This window comes from Trichechus manatus, unplaced genomic scaffold, assembly GCF_000243295.1.
Source record: "Trichechus manatus latirostris isolate Lorelei unplaced genomic scaffold, TriManLat1.0 scaffold00016, whole genome shotgun sequence".
Classification (NCBI taxonomy): Eukaryota; Metazoa; Chordata; class Mammalia; order Sirenia; family Trichechidae; genus Trichechus; species Trichechus manatus.
This window is the reverse complement of record NW_004443952.1, coordinates 9,566,817-9,573,616: the sequence shown is the minus strand read 5'-3', so window position 1 is coordinate 9,573,616 and position 6,800 is coordinate 9,566,817. Positions and strand designations below refer to the sequence as shown.

At 42.5% G+C, this 6,800-nt stretch overlaps 1 pseudogene; it reads left to right on the top strand.

Annotated features, from left to right (window-relative positions):
- Window positions 1–3,569: 3,569 nt before the first annotated feature.
- LOC101347399 (thymidylate synthase-like) lies at window positions 3,570–4,692 on the top strand (annotated as a pseudogene).
- The last annotated feature ends 2,108 nt before the right edge of the window (window positions 4,693–6,800 follow it).

The following is a 6,800-nucleotide window of genomic DNA, read 5'->3' as shown; positions in this document are numbered from 1 at the left end:
GGAAGAGGCTGTCCTGATGGAAGAACTGTATCCTGAGGGTTCCTGAGCCTGAATTGTAACTGTTACTTCCCTAATAAACCCCATAATCATGAGTATTGTCTGTGAGTTCTATGTGGCCACTGCAATGGATTATCGAACCCAGCAGAGAAGTAGAGTGCGCCGTGGGAGGGAAGGTTGGTGTCAGAATTGGTAAAGACGGCAGAGAGAGGAGGCATGTCTGATCTCCACCTCATAGGAATCAGCCTTGTGCTGTTGATCCTGATTCTCCTTCCCCCTTGTGAAGTTAGAGGAGGTAAGACACAGCCCTCCAACCATTTTTACAGTAAAGATCTTTTTTTTTTTCTAAATAGTTGTCCAATTTATAGTTTTTCCCAAACGATTAACCACATCATTTATTTAATAATTTCTTCTTTCCTCCAGTGTTATGAAATGAGCCTCTAACATGAACTTAAGCCCCATTGTACTGTGGTCTGTTTTAGGAATTTCCATCCTCCATCTTGCTACTCATGAAATCAGACTCTTCTTTTCACTTCTTCCTAAAAAAAAAATCTATTCCACAAAGCATTCATGATCAATGTTGATTTCACTGAATATTTGTTAGGGGAGATAGACGATACCAAAGCATAAATACTAAGCACAAATAAATCCATAAATCCCTAGTCCCACTTGGGCAGAGCTGTCTCCTGATGGTCCTTGTCTGCTCTGTGCTTTCTCACACGGGTCTGAGTCTGATGGGGTTTTCAAATATCTGTTCCATGAAGTTAAAAGTCATACTTTCACCCAAGAGTTGCACGTCCTTGCCCAAAAGACCCTGGTGGTCAAGAAATGTGGGTCCTGAGGATGCAGAAGACCGGGTCATGTGTTGTCCTTGTTTGCGTCCTTGTGGGATTAGTGGGCTCTGGAAGTATGCTCTCCTACCTGGACTGGGACAACCTGTAACAGGTCTTCCTATAATAGGTCTTCTGCACATACAGCAGCCCACTGGCAGCTTCGGGCAACGTGTTGCACTTAAAGATGTGAAGGGAGCGCTGCTGCACTTGAAAGCTAGAGGTCATTACTACTACAGAACAGATCTGAGGCATGTGTTGCCTATATCATCCCCAAGGAGAAACGAAGCTCCCTGCTCCCTTACACTACCATCATATCAAGTTTTACTCTTTGCAAAATAGTTCACATATCTTACCTCCTAACACTTCTGTGAGATAAGTGATGATTATCTCCCATTTACATAAAAGATAAAATCAGAAGTTATACAACAGAAACTTAGAGAAGGTGGGACTAGATTAGAAATGTAACTGATAAGCCTGGTGCAAAGGTGTTCAGTTCTTTTTTTTCATGGAACATTTATTATCCCCATCCCACCTGCTCCACCCCCTAATTTGCTTTCTTCTCTAACAAAGTCCTTAGTTCAGTATTTTCCAGGTCAGACTCTGGGCTCTATGCCCTCTGGTCTTCACATTCTCCAAGTTTATTTTTCAGTTAGGCTTTCTTACAGGGCTGAGTGGGGCTGGAGTTTAGCTTGAAAAGAGGCAAGGTCACACTACTTGAAAGGAACGGGCATTGTGCCTTGAGGTTTGAGAGTAACCTGAACTTTTTCATTTTTAGAGAGAAAGAGTTCAAACCGCCCTGCCAAACATGAAGAGTCAGCCAATGGCCTTGTTCTAAAAGAATTTTCCTGGCCTTCTTGATGAGGGGTAGCTTTAGGACTCCTGCCGCTAGGAGGAAAACTTTGGGATGCAAGAGGAGTATGATCAGTTGGTAAAGAGCTTGGCAAAAGTGAGATTTGTGTATTTTATTGAAATCTTCATATTCATCCTTTTTCTCAGGATATATTAAAACCTTTTTCTCAGGATAAATGTAATTATTTGTGTTGCCTTATTTTTTATTAATAATTAGACTTGTCAGAAATTAGTCTCTTTGTCTTTTGTTTTCCCAGAGAAATAGCTCTTGGATTTATTTATCTGTTGTATCTTTTTTGTGTGTGTCTGCTTCCTAAGCAGTTTTTGCCTTTATCCTTATTATTTTGATTTTATTGATTTCTTTAGGGTGGGTTTTGATTAAATTTCTTTTGTTAAATTTTAGTACATTCTTCTTCTTTGTTTGGTAATAAACCAAAAAACCAAACCAAACCCGCTGCCTTCGAGTCCACTCTGACTCACAAAAACCCTATAGGACAGAGTAGAACTGCTCCATAGGGTTTCCAGGGAGTGGCTGGTGGATTCAAACTGCCAACCTTTTGGTTAGCAGCTGAGCTCTTAACCACTGTGCTTAAAAGCATTACTAAATGGCAACATCCCATTCAATTTTTTAAAGTGTGGCAAAATGTATGTAACAGAAAAATTGTACACCATTTTGGGAGTACAATTCAGTGACATTAATTACATTCCCCATATTGTGCAACCATCACTATTATCTATTCCTAAAAGTTTCTCCTTACTACAAACAGAAGCTTAGACTCCTTAAGCAATAAATCTCCATTCTCTCCTACCCCTAGGCCATAGTAACCACTAACAAGCTTTTGTCTATCTGAGTTTACCTTTTCTAGATATTTTATTTAAGTGGGATTATATACTATCTGTTCTTTTCGTTTTGACTTATTTCACTCACATAATGTTTTCAAGGCTCATCCATGTTGTAACTTGTATCAGAACTTCATTTCTCTTTATGGCTGAACAATATTCCATTTGTACGTATATGAGGAGCCCTGGTGGCACAGTGGTTAAGCGTTGGGCTGCTAACCATAAAGGCTGTTGAGCCCACCAGCTGCTTCCGGTAGAAAGACGTGGCAGTCTGCTTAGGTAAAGATTTATAGCCTTGGAAACTCTGTGGGACAGTTCTACTTTGTCCTATAGGGCTGCTATAAGTCAGAATCGACTGGACCACAGTGGGTGGTTTTGGTTTGTGTGTATGCACCACATTTTGTCTATGCATCATTTTTTCTGTTATATTTTCTAAACAGTTTGCGATAGTATCTTAATAGTATTTTTTTGTGGAATGGAGGACAGAAGTTTTTTTTCTATTTTGCAGCTCGTTGTTGTGTGCGGTGGAGTCGAATCAGACTCCCTGCCACCCTATAGGACAGAGCAGAACTGCCCCATGGGCTTTCTTAGTCTGTAATCTTTATGGGGGCAAATTTCCAGGTCTCTTCTCCCGCGGAGCAGCTAGTGAGTTCCAACCTCCGACCTTTCATCTTTCGGTAGCAGCTGAGTACTTAACCATTGAGCCACCAGGGCTCCTTTGGGTAGGTACTAGAAATCAATGGGACATTCTGATGACACGTTTGTCAGTAATATCTATGTCTGGGGATACAGAAATGCATAAATCATCCTCATCCAGCCACCCTATACTTCTCCCTAGAGGTTTCTGGGGCGCTATACATAAAAAAAAAAAAAAAAAAAAAAGGAGCCCTGGTGGGGCAATGGTTAAGCGCTTAGCTCCTAACCGAAAGGTCAGCAGTTGGAACCCACCACTGGCTCCGTTGTAGAAAAGACCTGGCGATTTGCTCCTGTGAAGATTACAGCCTAGCGTCCCGCTGACACTCGCTGCCCAGCGCCCGCATTCTCCGCGCCATGGCCGCCGCGGGCTTCGAGCCGCCGCCGCCGCCGCCAGCCGCCCAAGAACCCGCGCGGAGGCCCACGGCGAGCTGCAGCAGCGGCGCCGGATCCAGCACATCCCCCGCTGCGGCTGCAAGAAGGAGGACCCCCCCAGCACCGGCACCCTGTCCGTGTTTGGCACGCAGGCGCGCTGCAGTTGGCCTGAGAGATGTTTCCTCTGCCGACAACCAAGCGTCTGTTCTGGAAGGGTGTTTTGAAGGAGGTGCTGTGGAGCTCTGGTGCTGCAGTAGTTAAGAGCTCAGCTGCTGACCAAAAGGTCTTGAATCCACCAGCCGCTCCTTGGAAACCCTATGGGGCAGTTCTACCTCTGTCTTACAGGGTAGCTATGAGTCGGAATCGACTCGACGGCAATGGGTTTGGTTTTTGATATAAAGAGATTCACCAATGCTAAAGAACTGTCTTCCAAGGGAGTGAAGATCTGGGATGTCAATGGGTCCCGAGACTTTGTGGAAAGCCTGGGATTCTCCAGGCTAGAAGAAGATTTGGGCCCAGTTTATGGCTTTCAGTGGAGACATTTTGGGGCAGAACATAAAGATATGAATTCATATTATTCAGGCCAAGGAGTAGACCAGCAGCAAAGTTATTGCCACAATCAAAAGCAACCCTGAGGATAGAAGAATCATCACGTGTTATTGGAATCCAAAAGACCTTCCTCTGACGGTGATGCCTCCTTGCCAAGTCCTTTGCCAGTCCTACATGAACAGTGAGCTGTCCTGCCAGCTTACCAGAAGTCAGGAGACATGGGCCTGGGGTGCCTTTCAACATGGCCAGCTTCCACCTGCTCACCTACATAACCAAACACATAATGAGCCTGAAGCCAGGTGACTTTGTGCATACTTTGGGAGATGCACATATTTACCTGAATCACATTGAGCCCCTGAAAGTTCAGCTCACTCGAGAACCAAGACCTTTCCCCAAGCTCAGCATTCTTGGAAAAACTGAGACAGTTGATGATTTCAAAGCTGAAGACTTTCAGATTGAAAAGTACAATCCTCATCCAACTATTAAAATGGAAATGGCTGTCTCCAGTGTTTTTAAAGGAGTTGTTTCAAGGTTGTTGTTAGTTTTTAGGGGTTAGACTGGATGCCCAGGTGAAAAGGTCCTTTTTTGCTATAAAGGAAAAAGGAACTTGGTCAAAACCCTACTTCCTTTAAGCATGTTGCCAGAGACAAATATGACAGTGTGGGTTCTTTCAGTAATAAAAGGTCTTGAGCTTGGCTATCTTACTGATGATGTATGAAAATGCTGAGATTATGAATAATGTTGGGAGAGTGAAAACTGATGTGCTGTTAACACAAATGCATGTATGCATTTCAAACCTACGTCTTTATGAAGGTCGGTGAATTTCAAGAATTCTATAAACGGTTCCCCCAAACTTGAGTGAGCTAAGTAACACCATCAATCATAATATATAGTGTTGTTATAAACATATAAAGTTATTTGTTTTGTATATTGCTGTAATAAAGCTGTGTTCTGCAGTCATCAATTTTTTTTTTTATTCCTTATTGCCATTTATCTGCCCAGTTCCAGTCTAAAATAATAGCATTTGACAAATAAACACACGTAACCAAACATTTGCTGCTCTTGTTTGGATACTACTTATAGAATTAGCATCTATATTTTAGAAATGCTGACTAAACTATATTTTGCCCTGTTTATTTATGGTTCATCTAATTCCAGCTCCATTTTTTCATTAAAATATAATGACCTAGTGGTGATGGCAACACAACATGGTGAATGTAATTGATGTTACTCAACTGTACATTTACAAACGGTTAAGTTGGCAAACTTTTTGTTATATTTATTTCACCACAATAATTTTTTTTACTGTGCTTTAAGTGAAAGTTTACAATTCAAGTCAGTTTCTCATAAAAAATTTATACACACATTGTTATGTGACCCTAATTGCTCTCCCTATACTGTGACAGCACACTCCTCCTTTCCACCCTGGATTTCCCGTGTCTGTTCAACCAGCTCCTGACCCTCTCTGCCTTCTCATCTCACCTCCGGACAGAAGCTGCCCATTTAGTCTCATGTATCTACTTGAACTAAGAAGCACACTCTTCACGAGTATCATTATATATCCCATAGTCCAGTCTAATCTTTGTCTAAAGAGTTGGCCTGGGGAAGGGTTTTAGTTTTGGGCTAACAGAGAGTCCGGGAGCCGTGTCTTCCAGGGTCCCTCCAGTCTCAGTCAAACCATTAAGTCTGGTCTTTTCTACTAGAATTTGAGTTCTGCACTTTTCTCCTGCTCCGTCAGGGATTCTCTGTTGTGTTCCCTGTCAGGGTGGTCACTGATGGTAGCCAGGCACCATCTAGTTCTTCTGGTCTCAGGCTGGTGGAGCCTCTGGTTTATGTGGCCCTTTTTGTCTCTTGGGCTAATATTTTCCTGTGTCTTTGGCGGTCTTCATTCCCCTTTACTCCAGGTGGGTTGTGACCAATTGATGTATCTTAGATGGATGCTTGCTAGCTTTTAAGACCCCAGACACCACTCACCAAAGCGGGATGCAGAATATTCTCTTAATAAACTTTGTTATACCAGTTGACTTAGATGTCCCCTGAAACCATGGTCCCCAGCCCCCTGCCCCTGGTACTCTGTCCCTCGAAGTGTTTAGCTGTATTCAGGAAACTTCTTAGCTTTTGGTTTAGTCCGGTTGTGCTGACTTTCCCTGTAGTGTGTGTTGTCCTTTCCTTCACCTAAGATAATTCCTGTCTACTATCTAATTAGTGAATACCCCTCTCCCTCCCTCCCTACCCTGTAACCATCAAAGAATGTTTTCTTCTGTGTTTAAACCTTTTCTTGAGTTCTTATAATAGTGGTCTTGTACAATATTTGTCCTTCTGTGACCGAATGAATTCAATCAGTGTAATGACCTCCATATTCCTCCATGTTATGTTTCACAGCTTCATCATTGTTCTTTATTGTTGTGTAGTATTCCATTGTGTGTATGTACCATAATTTGTTTATCCATTCATCCGTTGACGGGCACCTAGGTTGTTTCCATCTTTTTGCTATTGTGAACAGTGCTGCAATGAACATGGGTGTGCATATATCTATTCGTGTGACAGCTCTTATTTCTCTCGGATATATTCCAAGGAGCAGGATAGCTGGATCGTATGGTAACTTCTATTTCTAGCTTTTTAAGGAGTGCCTAATCGATTTCCAAAGTGGTTGTACCATTTTAC